The sequence below is a fragment of the Gopherus evgoodei genome, chromosome 7 (genome assembly GCF_007399415.2).
Source record: "Gopherus evgoodei ecotype Sinaloan lineage chromosome 7, rGopEvg1_v1.p, whole genome shotgun sequence".
NCBI classification, from domain to species: domain Eukaryota; kingdom Metazoa; phylum Chordata; order Testudines; family Testudinidae; genus Gopherus; species Gopherus evgoodei.
Window position 1 is genome coordinate 117678502 of NC_044328.1, and position 22219 is coordinate 117700720.

At 40.0% G+C, this 22219-nt stretch overlaps 1 long non-coding RNA gene across 1 annotated transcript; it reads left to right on the top strand.

Moving 5' to 3' along the window:
• The first annotated feature begins 3204 nt into the window (after nt 1–3204).
• LOC115655532 lies at nt 3205–3806 on the top strand. The gene is made up of 3 exons (XR_004001403.1): nt 3205–3217; nt 3361–3367; nt 3623–3806. It is a non-coding gene; the product is annotated as an uncharacterized LOC115655532 (long non-coding RNA).
• The last annotated feature ends 18413 nt before the right edge of the window (nt 3807–22219 follow it).

Genomic DNA, 22219 nt, shown 5'->3' on the forward strand with positions numbered 1-22219 from the left:
TTCCATGATTAAATGAAATTATTTTGCCCATCTTTAAACTGTTTAGTCATCTATGGTTCCATAAAAAAGGACTCACTCCTGATTTGGAGAACAAGAATAGACCACCTCTGAATGATATCATCTCTGGTGAAAGTTGTCTACAGAAGCCCATAAAGAAGAGACTGTAACCAAAATAACTGTTTGCTGTTTTGTTTGGTTTTTAATTTTCCCCTTTCTTTAGCAATAAAATAGTTAAGTTAATTGTGATTGTTGTTCTTGTCTTTCATCTTGGTGTCATGACAGCGAACCCCCTATGACTAGCATAGTGGGAGTTACATCCCAGTATTGGTACTAAGAGATAGAGCTATTATGATTTGTTTCTCTAGACTAGAAAATGTTAGTAACATGGAAACGGGGAGAAATTACTTGAAATCACCCTTCTCTGTTCTCCACATCCTTCCGCACAAGGGCACTCCTGCAGTGGAGGACCGATTGATAACCTCTGGTGTAAACCTGTCATCTTTTCTTGACCTATTTTTGAAGGAGGACTCTTGAACTGTAGATTAATCAAGATCCATACGGAATGTCTGAAAACAGAGTACAATGAAATCTGCCAAAACAGGGCTGAGCTTGCTGTGATCCTTCTTTTCATCACTCTTTAAAAGCTTTTCTAAGGATAACTCTAGAAGTGAGCGTACTAAGCCACTCAAACTTGTTCCTAGGGCTTAATAAGTCCTACATTTCTTCAGCTCTGGGGCAAAGCAATAGATTGCGTCTCAGCTACTTACGCTTTTTTAAAATTTGTATCTTTGTTTATTCTGTTGTCCCTAGATATACAGTTACTGGGAATGTGCCAGTAGCTAATGTCTCCATTTTATTACCTTGATGTTGTCTGTCACTGAAGGGTATCTATTTTCTCTATTGTTTCCTAACCTTGCTTTATATCTGATTCAATAGCTTCCCAACAGTTGGATCCTGCTTAAGCTGGAGTCAATGGCAAAACTCCCCATGACTTCACTGGTGCACTAGTATGCCTTAAATGGATAGTATACTGTTCATGTTATTTCTTCTCTTCTGGCTAATCACCAGAATTAGGCCAAGGGAATGTATATGGCCAACATCCAGTCAAAATGCCAAATAACACAAAAATCAGTAGACCATATGCAGCAATGGGAAGACCGTCCATGATATGCCACTGTTCTATTGTTGTCTTCGCCTTCTCTCACTTCTAAGAAGCTCATGCAAAAAAGATGCATTCTCTAAAAAGTTCCCAAAATAAAAAGTTTGTTTCTACTTGCTTGACAGGAGGAAGAAGCAGCTAATGTCTCCCTGCTGAAAGCATTAACTGATTGCATTGTTGCTTGAGCACAGCAGCTGTCCTTATACATTTAGACTCCTAGTGACAACAAAATTAAGGCAGTCTCCCCTCCTGTCAGGCAATAAAATGATTTTATCAACTTCTTTATTTCTTATGAGAACTTCTCAGATTAGGAGGGAATCACAGGAGAGAGAGAAGACGTGGTCTTTTCAGTGACTGACCCTCTACGACTGCACTAAACTGGTCACATGGTCTAAGTCCAACTGATCATAATGACAGAGCCCACTTTTTAATGTTCCCAAGGAAGGCAAAGAAAAAAATAAACAAGAAAAAACTCAAATTCCAGGGTGCCCTGGGGAGACATTTCCTTCCTGATTCCAAATTTCCCACTTTGTTTAAATTTGTTCATGTGAGTGAGTGTTACATCTTGTTTAAGCCCAAGACACCAAAGGCATTCCAAGTAATTGTTCATTGTTTTCTGGTATTCTGTTAAGTGGATCCTGCCAATATAACTGCAGCAGAGTACGATTATCCAGCAAGGGGAGGGAGGATGCTCCTGCATGTATTTAATTATTTCTTTTTCATTTCCTGAAGGAGTGCCCAGAGGCTTTCTCATTGCTGCTAAATCTGAGAAGATCCCTACTATCCCTAACGTGACCTTTCACTGCAGTAATGTCTGTGATGTCCCAGGCAGGCTATGGATCAAAACTAAAAACCCAATCAGATTCTTAAAAAACAGAACTTTATTATAAAGAAAATGTAAAAGAAGCACCTCTGTAAAATCTGGATGGAAGGTAATTTACAGGGCAATCAGGTTCAAAACACAGAGGATTTCCTCTCTAGGCAAAACTTTAAAGTTACAAAATCAGGGATAAACTTCCTTCTTAGCACAGGGAAAATTCACAAGCTAAAACAAAAGATAATCTAACGTATTTCCTTACTATTTACTTACTATTTCTGTAATATTAGATGCTTAGTTCAGCTATGGCTTAGGGAGATGTATTTTCCCTGTCCTGGTTCCTTGCTGACCCAGAGAGAACACAAAGGAACACAAAACAAAAACGTTCCCCCACAGATTTGAAAGTATCTTCTCCCCTCATTGATCCTTTTTTTCAGGTGCCAACTAGGTTATCTGAGCTGCTTAACTCTTTATAGGCAAAGGAGGGATTTTATGCTACCCTTAGCTATATGTTTATGACAGGGGCTGATTTGGACTTTGGTTGCCCTTTGGATTGTGTAACCCTACCTTTGCCCCTTCTCCTCATTTGGATCCTGTCAAAGTTGATCTAACAAGGCAGCTATGAAGTCTCCTTGTATAGAAGAATCTACATATGGCACAGCCAACTCTACATCACCTTCTCTTAGCCCCCCATAGTGGAGGGTACATGCTGATGGCATAATGGGGATAGAAGGGCATATGGGCAGAGTAGAATACTCTTCAGTGGTCCCCAAATGGTGAAGCAACTGACCTAAACTAGGTTGGGAGCTGAACCAGCCCCAGAAGTCCCATGTGTGTTGTCCCAAGTATACCTGAAGCCATCATAGACCCTCCCCTTTCAGGTGCACCTATGCTCTATTCTGGCTCACTTGATGATCTGAGCCACTATCTCTATTTCTTTCTACTGCCTTTCATGTTAGGCCATAGCTAAAATATGGCTTTGTGATCTGATAGTGTAGTGAGGAATAAGAAAACTCCAAGTAGTTTTACCCTCCAGGACTTTAACACTTTTGGGAGACAAAATTATTAAGGGGAAAAATGCAAAACACTTGATCCATTTCCGTGTCTTCAAAGTCCTATGAATGTTTTTATTTGGGTGGACATCCTACCTCCTGTGAAACCAATGGAAGGAGGAAACCTCTGGAACCTGAGTCACCTGTTGCTGAATTGAATTGCATATAGTTGAAATAAATGGAATATGAGTACAACTGAATCACAATCACACACACACACACACATATATATGAAAAAAATGAATTAAAAAAGTTAAATCTTTTTAGGAAAGTATAAAGAGCTAATCTTTTGTATAGTTGTGATTATATACGATTGCATACATACAGCTGAGAATTCAAGTCAAAGACTTCAAGAGCGTTGCTGAGTTCTTGTATCCAATTGACTATAGAAAAGAATGTTAAAACTTTTCAGTATTCAGCTAAATCATCCAAATTTCCACAGCAGGATACTTTATCTATTTTCTGAAACATTTAGTTTCATTTTCCCCCCTCTTAATCTGACCTTTGTAAATCAGTGATGGTAATTTGTGCTCTCTTTCTTGTGAAGCTATTAAACACCCAGTAGAAATAAAAGTTCCCATTTTAAATATTCAGTGTTGATAAATGCATAGTAATATGCATTGGGAAACATAATCTCAACAATACATATGAAATGATGGGGTCTAAATTAGTGGTTGCCATTCAAGAAATAGATCTTGGAGTAATCATGGATAGTTCTCTGAAAAAATCCGCTCAATGTGCAATGGCAGTCAAAAAAGCTAAGGGCATGTTAGGAACCATTAGGAAAGGGATAGCTAATAAGACATTAAATATCATAATACCACTGTGTAAATCCATCGTACATATGCATCTTAACTACTGTGTTCAGTTCAGGTCGCTCTATCTCAGAAAAGATATTAGAACTGGAAAAAGGACAGGGAAGCACAACAAAAAATGATTAGGGGTATGGAACAGCTTCCATCTGAAGAGATTAAAAAGACTGGAACTGTTCAGCTTAGGAAAGAAATGACTAACAGGGCATACGATAGAGATCTATAAAGTCATCAATGGTATGGAGAAAGTGAATATGGAATTGTCAGTTGCAAGTGCTTTGCAGGATAGAATAAAAATTCAAAATGATCTGAATAAACTGGAGAAATGATCTAAAGTAAATAGGATGAAATTCAATAAGGACAAATGTAAAGTACTCCACTTAGGAAGGAACAATCAGTTGCACACATACAAAATGGGAAATTACTGCCTAGGAAGGAGTACTGTGGAAAGGGATCCAGGAGTCATAGTGGATCACAAAATAAATGAGTCAACAGTGTAAAACTCTTGCAAAAAAGCAAACATCATTCTGGGATGTATTAACAGGAGTGTTGTAAGCAAGACACAAGAAGTAATTCTTCCACTCTACTCCATGCTAATTAGGCCTCAACTGGAATATTGTGTCCAGTTCTGGATGCCACATTTCAGGAAATATGTGGACAAATTGGACAAAGTCCAGAGAAGAGCAACAAAAATGATGAAAGCCCTAGAAAACATGAACTATGAAGGAAGATTGAAAAACTAGGGTTTGTTTAGTCTGGAGAAGAGAAGACTGAGAGGGTGCATGCTAACAGTTTTTGAATACATAAAAAGTTGTTAAAAGTAGGAGGGAGAAAAATTGTTCTACCTATCCTGATGATAGGACAAAAAGCAATGGGTTTAAATTGCAGCTAGATCAGTTTACGCTGGACATTAGGAAAAACTTCCTGTCAGGATGGTTGAGAGCTGGAATAAATTGCCTAGGGAGGTTGTGGAATCTCTGTTATGGAGGTTTTTAAGAACAGGTTAGACAAACACTTGTCAGAGATTGTCTAGATAATATTTAGTCCTGCTATGATCTCTCAAGGTCCTTTCCAGTCCTGATTCTATGATTTAGCTCTTCACATAACACAACCACCAGGGATCACCCAATGAAATTAATATGCAGCAGGTTTAAAACAAACATAAGGAAATACCTCTTCACACAGAGCACAGCCAATCTGTGAAACTCATTGCCAGGGGATGCTGTGAAGGTCAAAAGTATAACTTAGTTCAAAAAAAAAGAATTAAATAAATTAATCGCAGCTAGGTCCATCAATGGCTATTAAGCAAGATAGTCAGGAGCACACCACCACATTTTGGGTGTCCCTAAACCTCTAACCACTAGAAGCTAGGACTGGACAACAGGGGATGGATTATTTGATAAATTGCCTATTCTGTTCACTCCCTCTGAATCACTGGGCACTGTTGGAAGACAGGATACTTGGCTAGATGGACTATTGGTCTTATCCAGTATGGCCATTCTTATGTTCTTAAACCATTATTACATAGGCATTGCCATGGAACATTGGAAAATACCTCATAATATAAGAGCAATTGTTATAAAATGACACTCATGCATTTGGATTTTAGCTTTAGAATTAAAAACACCATTTATTAAAAAAAATGAGGCAATGCTATTTCCACAATTTTTAGTCTGATTTCAGATGTTAGAATCTCAGTGTGACATCCTAACATGCTAGAATCTTTGCAAGAAAAACACTGATGTGCCATGCTTAGTATATTAATATAGATATTGTAAATTTCTTTTGAAACATGCCTTTTTTTCTGCCCCGGCCTCCAAAATGTTGTAATCACTTTAGCAAGGGATGGTGTATGAAAGTAAGCTTTATAACCAATATTTCCTTGTGACATACAACATGAAGTACCATTACCCGTGCACCTTACCATCTGCTTCCTTCTTTCTTACTCTTCCTATTTGCTTGAGAGCCTCTGTCATAACATTTCTTCCCAGATCTGGACTTTAGCGTCCAAAATAGGGGTGTTAGCATGAAAACCTCCAAGCTTAGTTACCAGCTTGGACCTGGTAATTTCTGCCACCAGCCAGGAATTATACAGTGCCTAGCTCACTGTGGTCTCCCCAAAAGCTTCCCTGGGGGACCCCAAGACTCAGATTCCTTGAGTCTCACAACAAAGGGGAATAAACCATTTCCCTTCCCCCTCCTCCCCTCCAGGTGTTCCCTCCCTGGGTTCCTGGAGAGATATACAGAAGCAAGCTCTGTGAATCTAAACAAGGGATTCCACCCTCCCTGCTTCAAGTCCTTGAAACACAAGCACCGAGAGATCTAACCTCTCTCCCCCCTCACCCAGAGGGTATGCAAAGTCAGGCTTAGTAAATCTAACACAAAGAGATTTTTCCCCCTGACTTCTTCCCTCCCACCAATCCCCTGGTGAGCTGCAGACTCAATTCCCTGGAGTCCCCACTAAAGGAAAACTCCAACAGGTCTTAAAAAGAAAGCTTTATATAAAAAGAAAGAAAAAGGACATAAAATGATCTCTGTATTAAGGTGACAATATACAGGGTCAATTGCTTAAAGGAAAAAAAATGAATAAACAGCCTTATCCAAAAAGAATACAATTTAACAATTCCAGCAACCACACACATGTAAATACAAAAGAAAACAATATAAACCTATTGTCTTACTATCCTTGTACTTACAACTTGGAAACAGAAGATTAGAAAACCTGGAGACAGAAAAATCGCTCTCAGAGCCGAGAGGGCACAGACACAAGACAAAGAACAAAGAACTCACACCCAAACTTCCCTCCACCTAGATTTGAAAAAGTCTTGTTTCCTGATTGGTCCTCTGGTCAGGTGTTTGGTTCCCTGTGTTAACCCTTTACAGGTAAAAGAACATTAACCCTTAGCTATCTGTTTATGACAGCCTCTCACAGTAGTGACTGGCCACACACCTCCAATGATTCTGCATTAGCCCACATGCTCATTCAGTCCCTAGCTTTCTACTTACACTGGAGCCCATTGATAAGGTGTCCCTTATGCTACAAAATGGACTCATGCTCAATTGGTATGGGGGTGAGCCTTATCTAAATGCCTGGTGTTAAAAAAAATAGCCACTGTTTAAAGGCCTCTCTGTTGAAAATAGATGGTGATATCACCATCTGTTTTCACCAGAGAGGCCTTTAAACAGTGACTATTTTTTTTTAACAGGAAAGCTAAAGCCTCCAGGACTTTTAAAGGCACATCAGCCCTAGTTAGCTAGGACACTCATAAACAGTTGCTTAACTATGGATTTTAAATTTAAATCATATTTCTTGTTCAGCAAAAAATTCAGGTTTTGGGGGATTCTAGGAATTACATTACTGATTAAGATACCAATCTTGCTATGATAGTGTCACCAGTTCTCACAATTATTGTGAGTCTTATCACATTTAATTTTTGTTAACACTCCAACTGCTGGAAAAAAAGGATTGACTGCATGAGAATCTCAGCATTTGTTTCTCAAAAAAAGTACTTTCTAGCCCTCAGGATTTCAAACAAAAGCTGACCTGAGGGCATTCTCAAGCTCAGAAACCAGAAGGCAAATAAAAAGAATCCCACATTGATTATTTAGGGGGGAAAAAACCTCATAATTTTATAGGGCTAACTTATGAATTTTGAATGCTTGAGGTTGGCAATGTTTCAGTAAGCTCTGTGAGGAGTAGGGCCTGTCTGCATGGAGTTCTTAGCAGAACTGAGTGGTGAAATTCACTGCTGTGCAGATGGCCCCCAGGAGGGCCAAGTCCTACTTACATATTATTTTGAATGCTTAAGTGGGTCTTAAGCAGTGTACAGGTTTTGAGCTGGCCCGCTTCAATGGTATGAATTGCACTGTAACAGAAAACAGAGGGGTCTATCCTCTTCATTGAAGTCAGTGGCATAAGTTTCAGTGACTTCAATGGAATCAGGTTGCAGATAGGCAACATAAACTACTCCCCTGCATCCTCCAGCTCTGTCTTCCAGAGCTACATGCTAGTTAATTTCCACGGGAAGATTGATACGGACAGAATGTTGCTTTTACAATTTGAGTTTTTCATTGAATTCCTCTCTCCTCACCAAAATTTTAACTGCTTAGCTGTGTTGACCTGAGATTTGCAGTCAGTTTGTGTACTAGTTAACATGATATATTGCTGCTTCAGAAATTCCATTGAATGTGACAAACTTTTTATCTATAACACAAGATCAGGATGAAACTCCTTAATGGCATCCTGATGGAGATCTATTTTCATTCTTTGTGAGCCATCAGGAACACGTTTTGTATTACAAACCACAATTGTAAATAATGATTCTCTTTTAATTCAGTAACCTCAGTGTCTAATCTTCCACTGATGTGTATATGCTACAAGGAAAGCTTAAAGATATAGCTGCTAAATAGATCAAAATGAGCTAAGGAAAAATGCCTTCAGCTGAAGAGAAATCACAAATGTTATTTAAGGCACTTTATATGTTCACCACATGCATGAATGCTAATATTTGGGAAATCTCATGTAGCAAACATGGTTTTAATTCTCATCTTCTCTCAGTCTGGAATTGTAAATGAACTTCACCCTATAAAAGGAAATAGAGACATTAATTTTCTTAAGCGATCTAGCTGGAAACTAAATGTGAATTAATGGTCCTGATACACTGAATATAAAATTAGTGATAATGTGAAATGCACATAATGATAATATCAGCTGAAAGAGTTATAATGCTAGAGTACAACTTTTCCCCCCTATTAATATACTCCATTAGTATAAAAAATGCAGTGAAATATGCTATCTAGCACTTGGGTGCTTTTTCAATAGCTTCTTTAAAAGAGTTTGTAACACCAGCCATATTAACATTGTGAATGTATACTTTATCTTATTTGTGTGAGACCTGATTTATAAATATGTTATTCACTGGGATAATATTATAATGGAGCTCAGGTAAAAGCCTTCCTGAAAAAGGTGGACATGACAGCTGCCCTTCATCCAGGATAAACGTAAGGCCTGGTCTACACTACGCATTTAAACCGATTTTAGCAGCATTAAACCGATTTAACGCTGTACCCGTCCACACTACGAGGCCCTTTATATCGATATAAAGGGCTCTTTAAATTGGTTTCTGTAATCCTCCCCGAAGAGAGGAGTAGCGCTAAAATCGGTATTACCATATCGGATTAGGGTTAGTGTGGCCACAAATCGATGGTATTGGCCTCCGGGCGGTATCCCACAGTGCACCACTGTGACCGCTCTGGACAGCAATCTCAACTCGGATGCAGTGGCCAGGTAAACAGGAAAAGCCCCGCAAAATTTTGATTTTCATTTCTTGTTTGCCCAGTGTGGAGCTCTGATCAGCATGGGTGGCAATGCAGTCCCAAATCCAAAAAGAGTTCCAGCATGGACTGTGTGGGAGATACTGGATCTGATCGCTGTACGGGGAGACAAATCTGTTCTATCAGAGCTCTGTTACAGAAGACGAAATGCCAAAGAGTTTGAAAAAAAAATCTCCAGGCTACACAGTGCTGCGTGACAGCGTAACGGGAAGCCAGAGACTCAAATGGATGCTCATGGAGGGAGGGAGGGGGTACTGAGGACTCCAGCTATCCCACAGTCCACAGCAGTCTCCAAAAAGTATTTGCATTCTTGGCTGAGCTCCCAGTGCCTGTAGGGTCAAACACATTGTCCAGCGTGGTTCAGGGTATAGCTCGTCAATTTACTCCCTCCCCCCACCACGTGAAAGAAAAGGAAAAGAAATCGTTTCTTGACTTTTTTTCAATGTCACCCTATGTCTACTGAATGCTGGTGGTAGACGCGATGCTGCAGCAGTGAAGAGCAGTATCTGCTCCTCTCCCCTCCCTGGTGGCAGATGGTACAATATGACTGCTATCCGTTGTCACCATCAGCCCGTGTTTGATAACTGCTGAATACCCCTGGCTGGCCTCGGGGCACCTGGGTAAAAATAGGAATGATTTCTGGTCATTCCCAGTATATGGGACAGAATGGCTGGTAACCGTCCTCATCATAGCAACTGGGGGCTGAGCTCCATCAGCCCCCTCCCTTTCCTATGCAAAGAAAAGGTTCTGTACTGCCTGGACTATCATAGCAGCGGCATGCTGGGCTCCTCTCCCCCGCACGGCTTAATGTTCTGCCTGGACTGTCATAGCACCTGGAGGCTGCCTCCTCCTCATTTTATCTCACTAACAAGTCACTGTTTCTTATTCCTGCATTCTTTATAACTTCATGACACAAATGGGGGGGACACTGCCATGGTAGCCCAGGAAGGTTGAGGGAGGAGGGAAGCAACAGGTGGAGTTGTTGCAGGGGCACCCCCCATGAATGGCATGTAGCTCATCATTTCTGCAGGATCTGACATGGAGCAGCTGTACTCTCTGATACACTGGCTCTCTAGTACACTTGCCCCCTATTGTAGGCAGGACTGACTCTATTTTTAGAAACCATAAAGAAGGGATTGACTCAGGGAGTCATTCCCAGTTTCGCTTTTGCGCCCAAGGCTGATCTCAGCCAGAGGCACCCATGATAGCAGCAGACAGCACAGAAGGACGGATAACCATCATCTCATTGCCAAATTACACTGGCAGCAGACAGTACAGAACAACTGGTAACTATCTCTGCTATCTGCAAAAGCAAATGAATGCTGCCGTGTAGAGCTGGAGTATAGCCTCTGTCCACGGCATCCAGTATACACACGGTGACTGTAAAAAAAAAAAGCTGAATGGGCTCCATGGTTGCCATGCTATGGTGTCTGTCAGGGCAATCCAGGGAGAAAGGGCACGAAATGATTGTCTGCTTTTGTTTTCCTGGAGAAAGAAATGACTGACAACATTTATCCAGAACCACCCGTAACAATGATTTTTTCCCCATCAGCCACTGAGCTCTCAACCCAGAATTCTAAGGGGCGGGGGAGACTGCGGGAACTATGGGATAGCTATGGAATAGCTACCCACAGTGCAACGCTCCAGAAATCGATGCTAGCCTTGAACCATGGACGTATACCGCCGAATTAATGTGCTTAGTGTGGTCGTGTGCACTCGACTTTACACAATCTGTTTTATAAAACCGGTTTATGTAAAATCAAAATTATCCCATAGTGTAGACGTACCCTAAGAAACAGCTATGCTCCTTTTTGGAGTAGATAGCTGAAATAACTGGAGGCAATGCAGAAGCTGACTGGTGCAGGCGGTGGATTTCACTGGGTACTGTTTGACAGAGATATCTCTGAATGGGAACAGAAGCACTCAAAAGTAGAGCTGGTCAGAAATTTTTCAGCAAAAAGTTGTTTTTTTTTTTGTTAAAACTGAAACTCTGTGGGAAAGGGTTGGTTCTAATTCATTTCACAATTTAAATAGAGTGGAAACAAGTTTTGAAATTGTCAAAGTGATCCATCTGGACATTTTCAAAATGCAAAATCTCTTTCTTATGGATTTAAAATGGCTTTCTATTTTGAAATGTAAGCTAATTATACTAAAAAAAGACTTATTGCAGGAGGCGGCATACTAAAACACTGTAATCCTGGCCAACTTCCAAATTACTTAGTTATATTCTACCATTCTTCACTTCCTGCCCTAAATTGTTATGTAGTATTGCTATACACTGTTAAAGAGTTGCTGCATTTCACTATAGTGGGGGGTACATTTCTTTGTATCTGTGTAATGGCATCTTCTTTAATGATTAAAAGCAACCCAAGTACCAGAATGTATGTTGGTAGAAGACTGGGGCCTGGTCTACACTGTGCGTTTAAACTGATTTTAGCAGCGCTAAACCTATTTGCAGTCCACACTACAAGGCCCTTTATATCGATATAAAGGGCTCTTTAAATCAGTTTCTGTACACCTCCCCAACGAGAGGAGTAGCGCTAAAATCGGTATTACCATATCGGATTAGGGTTAGTGTGGCCGCAAATCGACGGTATTGGCCTCTGGGCGGTATCCCATAGTGCACCACTGTGACTGCTCTGGACAGCAATCTCAGCTTGGATGCAGTGGCCAGGTAAACAGGAAAAGCCCCTCAAAATTTTGATTTTCATTTCCTGTTTGCCCAGCGTGGAGCTCTGATCAGCATGGAAGGCGATGCAGTCCTAAATCCCAAAAGAGCTCTAGCATGGACCGTACGGGAGATACTGGATCTGATCGCTGTATGGGGAAACAAATCTGTTCTATCAGAGCTCCGTTACAGAAGACGAAATGCTAAAGCGTTTGAAAAAAAAATCTCCAGGCTACACAGTGCTGCGTGACAAGCGTAATGGGAAACCAGAGACTCAAATGGACGTTCATGGAGAGGGAGGGGGTACTGAGGACTCCAGCTATCCCACAGTCCACAGCAGTCTCCAAAAAGTATTTGCATTCTTGGCTGAGATCCCAATGCCTGTAGGTTCAAACACATTGTCTGGTGTGGTTCAGGGAATAGATTGTCAGTTTACTCCCCCACTCACGTGAAGGAAAAGGGAAAGAAATCGTTTCTTGACTTTTTTTCAATGTCACCCTGTGTCTACTGAATGTTGGTGGTAGACGCGATGCTGCAGCAGTGAAGAGCAGTATCTGCTCCTCTCCCCTCCCTGGTGGCAGACGGTACAATATGACTGCTATCCATTGTCACCATCAGCCCGTGAGTGCTCCTGGCTTGCCTCAGATGAGGTCGGCCGGGGGCGCCTGGGTAAATATAGGAATGATTTCTGGTCATTCCCAGTAGATGGGACAGAACGGCTGGTAACCGTCCTCATCATAGCGACTGGGGGCTGAGCTCCATCAGCCCCCTCCCTTTCCTATGCAAAGAAAAGATTCTGTACTGCCTGGACTATCATAGCAGCGGCATGCTGGGCTCCTCTCCTCCGCACCGCTTAATGTCCTGCCGGGACTGTCATAGCACCTGGAGGCTGTCTCCTCCTCATTTTATCTCACTAACAAGTCACTGTTTCTTATTCCTGCATTCTTTATAACTTAATGACACAAATGGGGGGGGACACTGCCACAGTAGCCCAGGAAGGTTGGGGGAGAAGGGAAGCAATGGATGGGGTTGTTGCAGGGGCACCCCTCCGTGAATGGCATGTAGCTCATCATTTCTGCGGGATCTGACACGGAGCAGCTGTGATCTCTGATGCACTGGTTCTCTAGTACACTTGCCCCCTATTGTAGGCAGGACTGACTCTATTCTTAGAAACCATAAAGAAGGGATTGACTCTGGGAGTCATTCCCAGTTTTGCTTTTGCACCCCCAGCTGATCTCAGCCAGGGACACCCATGATAGCAGCAGACAGTACAGAAAGACAGATAATCGTCATCTCATTGCCAATTTACACTGGCAGCAGAGGGTACAGAACAACTGGTAACCGTCTCTGCTATCATGCAAAAGCAAATGAATGCTGCTGTGTAGCGCTGGAGTATCGCCTCTGTCCGCGGCATCCAGTACACATATGGTGACTGTAAAAAAAAAAGCTGAACGGGCTCCATGGTTGCTGTGCTATGACGTCTGCCAGGGCAATCCAGGGAAAAAGGGCGGGAAATGATTGTCTGCTGTTGCTTTCCCGAAGGAATGAATGACTGATGACATTTACCAGAAACACCCGTGACAATACTTTCTGCCCCATCAACCACTGGGCTCTCAACCCAGAATTCTAACGGGCGGGGGAGACTGCAGGAACAATGGGATAGCTATGGAATAGCTACCCACAGTGCAACGCTCCGGAAATCGACGCTAGCCTTGGACCATGGACGCACACCGCCAAATTAATGTGCTTAGTGTGGCCGCGTGCACTTGACTTTATACAATCTGTTTTATAAAACCGGTTTATGTAAAAATGGAATAATCCTGTAGTGTAGACGTACCCTGGCTATGTTTTTATTAGTGAACAAGATGTGTTCACTCATGTTAGTGAACACATGGTGACAAACAATGTAAAGTCCCATGAAGATAAGATAATTTGCAGTTCTAACAGCAGTAGTTAGGCCAAAGTATATCTTATTTACATGTTTATTTGACATAGATAATAGTACTGATGTAATATACTTACATTTCTGTATGACATTTGACATGGTACCGCATGCCATTTTGATTAAGAATTAGAATGATACAAAGTCAACAAGGCACATATGAAATGGGTTTAAAACTGGCTAGCTGATAGGTCTCACAATGTCATTGTAAACAAAGAATCATCACTGATAGTGTGTTTCTAGTGGTATCGCACAGGGAGAGGTTCTTGGCCCAACACTATTTAATATTTTTATCAATGACCTGGAAGAAAGCAAAAAATCATCACTGAAAAAGTTTGAAGATGACCCAAAGATTGGGGGAGTGGTAAATAATGAAAAGGACAGGTCACTGATACAGAGCAATCTGGATCACTTAATAAGCTAGGTACAAGCAAACTATTTGCATTTCAGTATGGAAAAAGGGAAGGAACAAAGAATGCAGGCCTTACTTCTAGGATGGGGGACTCTATTCTGGAAAGCAGTGAATCTGAAAAAGCTTTGGGAGGCTATGTCTTGGGTGGGACTGAATGTCATCAAAGCAATGTTGTGGCTAAATATGCTTATGTGATCCATGGATGTATAAACAGGGGAGTATTGCCTAGAGGTAGGGAGGTTTTATCACTTCAGTATTTGACACCGGTGCAACCACTCCACCCAATAAGTTAATCAGTTCTGATGTCCACATTTCAAGGAGAACGTTGTAAAATTGGACAGGGTTCAAAGAAGAGCCACAAAAATGATTAAAGGTTTGGAAAACATGCCTTACAGTGTGAGAGTCAATGAGCTCAATCTATTTTGTTCAGGGAAGGGCAACCTTTGGCACGGGGGCCCATCAGGGTAATCCGCTGACAGACCATGAGACATTTTGTTTATGTTGACCGTCTGCAGGCCCCCCATTCCCAGCAATGGGAGCTGCAGGAAGCAGTGGCCAGCATGTGCCTGCAGCTTCCTGCAGCTCCCATTGGCCTGGAACGGCAAACCACAGCCACTGGGAGCTGTGAGCAGCCATGCCTATGGACAGTCACCAACAAAAAAATCTCTTGCAGCCCGCCAGCAAATACCTTGATGGGCTGCGTGCCAAAGGTTACTGACCCCTGATTTAGTTCATAAAAAGAAATGGTGATAGGAATTCTTCAGTCAGAAAGATAAGGGTGTAGCAAGTTCTAATGGTTGAAGTTATACAAAATCAAACTAAATAAGGCATTTTCTAATCAGTGGGGGTGTAATTATAATTCCAGTGGTTGTGGTGGCTCTTCCAACACTGAAAATGTTGTAACAAAGATTGGATGTTTCTCTAAAAGTTATGTCCTAGTTCAACCACAGCTATTAGCATCAAGAATGGAGGGGATGCTATGATGGGATAGCCTAATTTTGGCAATTAATTCCTCTTTGATTATTAGCAGGTAAATATGCCCGATGGTCTGTGATGGGACACTAGAGAGGTGGGATCTGAGTTACTACAGAGAATTCTTTCCTGTGTGCTGGCTAGTGAGTGTTGTCCACATGCTCAGGGTTTAACTGATCGCCATATTTGGGGTCAGGAAGGAGTTTTCCTCAGGGCAGATTGGCAGAGGCCCTGGAGGTTTTTCACCTTCCTCTGCAGCGTGGGGCACAGGTGACTTGCTGGAGGATTCTCTGCACCTTGAAGTCTTTAAACCACAATTTGAGGACTTCAATAACTCAGACATAGGTTAGAGATTTGTTACAGGAGTGGGTGGGTGAGATTCTGTGGTCTGCGTTGTGCGGGAGGTCAGACTAGATGATCATAATGGTCCCTTCTGACCTTAAATTCTATGAGTCCATGAGAAGGGATTAATTCAAGGAAGTCCTACAGCCTATGTTATGCAGAAGATTAAATTAGATAATCATAGTGGTTCCTTCTGACCTAAAAATCTAGGCTCCTCCATAGTTTTATCTCAACCCTCTAACACATTTTAAAACTACAAATTGCTTTGTCTTCACTAGGATTTTATCTCATGTTAGTTACCACATTAGCTAACATGAGTCAAGAACACAACTGTTTTTCTAGTAAAGACAAGACTATTTTCTGAAGAGTTTAGATGTCAGTTTAAGTTTGTGCAGTGAAATGCACTATATAAATCTTTATTAATCAGAACAGTTGCAGAATATTGACTGTGCCTGTAACCAATTAAGCACAAGAAGTTCTCTGTAAAATAAAGTCTAGTTTAATAACCAGTAATTATTAATTTCCCTTCTTTTCATACATTAATCTTTGAGAAATAAACAAATGTGTAAAATGTAATTTAATTTAACAAAAGTTCAGTTGAATTAAAATCCACAAATAAGTCTTAGAAAATGAATCCTGCAATTTAAAGCTTCCCCAGTTTAACTTTGTAGTGCTCAGTTAGGAACAAAAGATAAGTGTAAGCAGCCAAAGAGTGACTCACAGGCCAAATATAATTGTGAAATATGGCTTGCTGTCATCTTCATCTTTAATAGGCCTACAGAGACTACAGGTTCCAGCACGCCATACTACATCTTCATTTGAATGGAATTGTTGCAGCATCACATGCTAGGACTCTTATTATCTCTGTTTGTCTTAAATTTGAATATTGAATGCTAGGACTAGAGCTGCTTGGGAAAAGAAATGAAGAAATCATTTTCCAGTGCAAAAAATGCAGTTCCATTAAAATCTAAAAGCTTTTTAAAATCATGTTAATTTTGTTCGGGGGGGGGAGGTGAGCAAAAAAAGGGAAAGAAATAGTTCTGCCATTGTCAAAATGTCCTTATTTGATACTTTTGGAATGACCCATTTCAATTTTTCCTTTTGAAATGAGTTTTCACTTCAAAATTTGTTTGTTTCAATTTTGACTTTTACTTTAAAATAAAAAGTTAACTCGACCAAAACAATATTTCCCCCAACATTTTCTTTCATGGATCATTTTGAATTTTTCAGGTTTTGTTTCTAATTGGAATAAAAACAAATTTTGAAATCTTGTTAATTAAATTTTTGTTCTCCTCAGAACTGTAGCTGGGACATAATTTTTTGGCTCTATACAAAAGACAAGAGAAGCCACAATCCTGCCTGAGAGTTTCCACAAATGACTTGCAGTGCTTTGGCACCAAGTAAATTGCCTTTATGAAGTCTTTGATTGGGTGATGTTTGGATGTCACTGTGTAATTAAACCCCAAAAGAAGTGTCTGATAAAGCAAGTAGCTCTGATAAGGTAGTGCATGTCTCACATACAAATGGGAAAACTCTCCTCTCAGGTCTATGTGGCAAATTTTGACTCCAATATTCTATGCAAGTGGAATGTGCAGGGTCCATGTAATGTGAATGTGAGTTCTGTGAAATGAAGGAGAGCAGGGTATTGGAGGGTTTGGGATTGGAAGCCTAAGGACCAGAGAGTAGCATTTTGTCCACAGTAAGTAATGAGCAATATCTTATTAAACATCAGGGACTACACTGGAATTGTGGTTTAAAAATGATGATGTAATTGGGCCCTGGATATTTAATTTTATTAAATGCCAAACTATATAGCATAAAGCTTGGAGAGCCTATGAATCAATAAGGTTGGCAGTTTTATTTTGTTTGAAGCAGCGAACTACCATGTAGTGACCAAACCATAGTTAATGTCTTTAATTTAAAATAAAAAAACCCTAACTGTTAGGCTGGCATAATGATAAGCAACAGACTGTGATTTTATCTCATACTTTTCATTTAGTGTTTTTATTAAAATGCTTTACAGACAAGGTTTTATAGAGCAGGGCATGTTCCCATTTTTTACTTCCTTGCAGTGACTCGTATGTCAAAGAACCAGTGATGTATTTATAGAAGAAATCTTCCAGGACCTGGAAAAAAATAGTTTTATGTTTGGAAATGATTAGGAATCCATACTTATGAGTGTAGTACCATAGATAAATTAGATAAATTATTATGGTGGGCCTTAGATACAAATGTCTGCTGCTATGCACTGCCTAATATTTCAGAATCACTTTGATTTCCTTCTCTGGGAGAGAGGGATGATGAATAATTTACCCAAGTCTTGACTATGTTGTGCTTCTAAAATAAGGATTTTAGTTACTAACTCTTTTTATTTTATTTTTCTAAGCATTCTCCATCTCTCTGTGCATGAACAATGTAAAGATTTGGCAGCTTAGATATTTCAAACCTCAATAACAGGAAGGTCCTTTTGGAATATCCTAATCAAACCATCCTATATTCAAATCTCTGTCTCTTTGTGAGATCAAGCCTGCTGTTTTCAAGCTATATGATTACATGAAAATGAGGTTGCAACAAAATGATTTTTTAAAGAGACAACAAATAAGCCAATATAAATCTGAAAATCATACTGTTCTATTCAGGAGGGTAGGAACATTTGAAATTCATCAGTTAATGGAATAAACAGCAACTGCAAATCTTTAATGGTCAAGGTTACCTATACACATGAGCAAGGTCTACAATGACCTATTAATGTGCAACACATTGGTGCTTTTAGAAATCACAAACCCCATTATGCACATTCCCCCATTGTGTAGACACTCCTAGGTCCCTTTTGAAAAGATACTTTGGCTCCTAAATCATGTAGCTGCTTTTGAAAATTACACCCTTTCTCTAATCTTTTGTTCTTAGTCATTGAAGCTTAAGTGTAATTAACAGCTCAGTTCCACAGTATCACCTTCAGATTCAGTCTATCACTGCTAGACAAGTAGGATGGCACAACTTTTAATCAATTGTATAAGCTGCAATAATTATACTGTACATGTTCCACACACTGGGGGCATCTCAGATGTTTGTATACATATTTATAAATATAGCACCAACTTTCTGAAAGTCAAGGGCAATACAGACTGGCAGGAAGAAGTTGGTCAGAAAAAGGAATTTCTGTCTGGAAAGAAATTCTGATGTTTTGAAGTGTCTTTTTGTCCCAAATCCAGATGAAAAAGTCAACAATTCTAAGTTTAGTTTGTGATGAAAATGTCAAAATCTTTTACTTCAGAACCATCGAAATATCTTATTCAAATGTTTCATTTTGATAATGTAAAATATAACGTATTCAATATTTTGTCGTGCATATTAAATATTGAATACAATATATGATATAATATTATACATTAACTCCTCACTTTCACGTGGTTACGTTCTTGAAAAATGCAACTTTAAGTGAAATTATGTTAAGCAAATCCAATTTCCCATAAGAATTAATGTAAACGAGGGGTTTAGGTTCCAGGGAAATTTTTTTCACCAGGCAAAAGACTATATAAATATATATATATATATATACCAGTGATGATGATTGTGAAGCTTGATTGAGGTGGAGGAGTCAGAGGGCGGGATATTTCCCTTACTGCTAAATGATGAACTAGCAATTGGCTGAGACCTCAAGGGTTAACTCTCTCACTCTACAAGGCAGCAGGAATGGAGGGAGATATGCGCCTTTCCCCTTTAAGTACCCTGCCTTGTTAATTAGATCAGTTTGCTGAGACCACAGCTGCTGCAAGCTCCCTCCATCCTGAGCTGTGATGTTCTCCCCCTTCTCTATGGAAGATGGGGTAAGTGGGGTGCAGGGGTGAGGCGGACACCCTGACATTAGCCCCCCTTTTCCTTCCCTCCCTCCACACAGAAAGCAGTAGTCTCGGGGAGCAGCTCCAAGGCAGAGGGCAGGAGAAGCACATGGCAGTGTGGGGAGGGACAACTGCAATTGCTAGTCTGTTAGGCAACTGCAGCACAGGGAACTTAGAGGAGCGTGAAGCTGATAGGGGGACTGCTGGTCCACCCTGGTTCCAGGCGCCAACCAGCTAGCTGCAACAGGCTCTTCTTCCTGCAAGCAGTAGACAAAGCAGGCGGCTGCCAAATGATGTTAGAAGGGAGCATTGCACAACATTAAACGAGCATGTTCCCTAATTGATCAGCAACATGACAACTAAACAACGTTAACTGGGACGACTCTAAGTGAGGAGTTACTGTACTAAATTAATTAAAAGTTACAAAAGTCAAAATGAAACAGGAAAGTCAGAATAACAAAAAAGTTGAAATGAAATACTCCATTTTGATAGAAATTGTTTTAATTTTTTCTGTCAAATTTCACTGAAATTGACACATTGCCATAAAATGTATCAATTTTGATGAAAACAGTTCAGAAAAAAAAAGGTCAACCATCTCTAGCAGGAACATTGCCTATTCCCATTGTATGGGCAAATGAAGAATATATATTATTTTAGGCTCGATTCCTGTAGTCTAAAGGAAAGTGCATCTGTAATAGCACTCTTTCAGTCAGGCAACTAGTCGTGAGGGATGCTGTAGTTAATAGTACAATAGAACCTAATATTTCTATGCACCTCTCTTGACATTGAGTAAGAGAAAGTGTTGTTATGAAATCCCTCACAGAATCAAATAATGGTTGAGCTGATGAATTTCAAAATGTTCAGGTCTGATAATCGCTTTCGCCTTTTCCTCTCTCTCAAGGAGAACAAACATTAGAGGTGGCTAGCTGGACTGGAATTTTTTCACATCAAGACACTTTATTCTTTGTCTTCTCCTAGGGTTTCAACAAAAGATCTGCTTCATTGATATTTTTGTGTATTTGTTGTAACATTTTATTATATGCTGGATCTTTTGGATTTTTGCATTCCTTAAAATCAGTCAGGAACTGTCGTCTACTTCTCATGGTGGCTGGGGTGTCTGTGCATAAATTCATGTTGTGTCTCTCAGAGCAGACATTTTTGAGATCTTAACGTTTTTATACTTTCGCAAGTAGATGCTTTGAGCGGTTTTCTCTCTTTGGTCTTGTCATATACAGTGCTACCACTAAAACATACATGTTTCATTACACACTAATGTAAATTCTATATGGAAATCATAATTATATAATAGGCATCAAGCCCAGAATAAGAGATAAAAATGCAGCTATCTGGTTAAAAGTACTCCTGTTCTTTTTGTGGATATAGACTAACATGGCTGCTACTCTGAAAAGTGGTCTGGTTGTTTTTTTAAACATTTACACTTTACCTTTAGGGGTTGGGATGAAAATTTAGTCCCATTTCTTATGAGATCATGAAGGATCCTGAGAGTTTTCCCTCTAGCTACTATTAGATTTCTGCCTCTATTTCTTATAGGCAGAGGTCTAGAAAATAATAATACTTTGCATTTACTAGACAAAATTTTTGACAAAACTTTTTTGGTAAAAAACATGCATATTTGAGTTGGCCAAAACATTTTGTGAATTAGTGTTGAATTCACCAGATTGTTTTGGCTGGGGAAAAAAATCCAAAAAATGTCTAAATGTTTTGTTTGATAGAAGCTGGTCTTTAACATCCTGAGAGCAACATGGTTACTACAATACTGCATGGATTTCTGAAATGAAACATTTTGATTTTTTTTATTTGAAATGATTTTTGACTTGATTTTTAATTTTATTTTATTTTAAAAATGTAAAAAAAACCCCAAACCTCCACAAAAATGAAATTAAATATTTTGTTTTGCGACAAACTAAATGTTTCATTTAAATTAAACCTATTTTTTTTACATTTTGTTTCCCTGAAAAACTCAAAAAAAATTGGGTCAACCAAATCAACAAAAAGATTATTTGCACAGCTCTAGCATATAGTGGACCAGGTCCTGAGCTGTACACAAGAGGCACTCTTTATAATAAAGAGATACAAAGTTATCATTTGGTCCTCCCTCATCTTAGAATGGCTCACTGCCCAAGCACATATTAGAATGCTAGATGAAGGCTACTCTAAGGCCTAGTCTACACAAGGAAATTAGGTGGGTATAATTATGTCACTCAGGGTTGTGAAAAATCCACACCCCTCAATGGCACAGTTAAGCCATTGTAACCCCCCATGTAGAAAGCACGTGGTACCCCTCCTGGGGAGGTGGATTTCTTAAATTGATGCAAGAGCTAATCCCCTTATAAGGATCTGGGGTCTAAAAGGCAGATCTGCAGAGCATGGTGCAACTGATATTCCCACAATGCCACCAAGAGGCCCCCACAGGAAGCACTATGGAGAATAGGCACCCAAAACACCCAGAGTGACAGTACCATGTGGCCCTTTGATTGGCCAAGCATACAATTTAACACTGAATGCCTTAGGAAGCCCTTTTTAATAATTGGCATCACATTAGCTATCCTCCAGTCATTTGGTACGGAAACTGATTTAAATGATAGGTTACAAATGACAGTTAATAGTCGAGCAATTTCACATTTGAATTCCTTCAGATCTCTTGGGTGAATACAATCTGGTCCTGGTGACTTATTACTGTTTAGTTTATCAATTTGTTCCAAAACCTCCTCTAATGACATTTCAATCTGGGACGGTTCCTCAGATTTGTCACCTAAAAAGAATGGGTCAGGTTTGGGATTTTCCCTCACATCCTCAGCTGTGAAGACCGATGCAAAGAATTCGTTCAGTTTCTCCACAATGGCCTTATC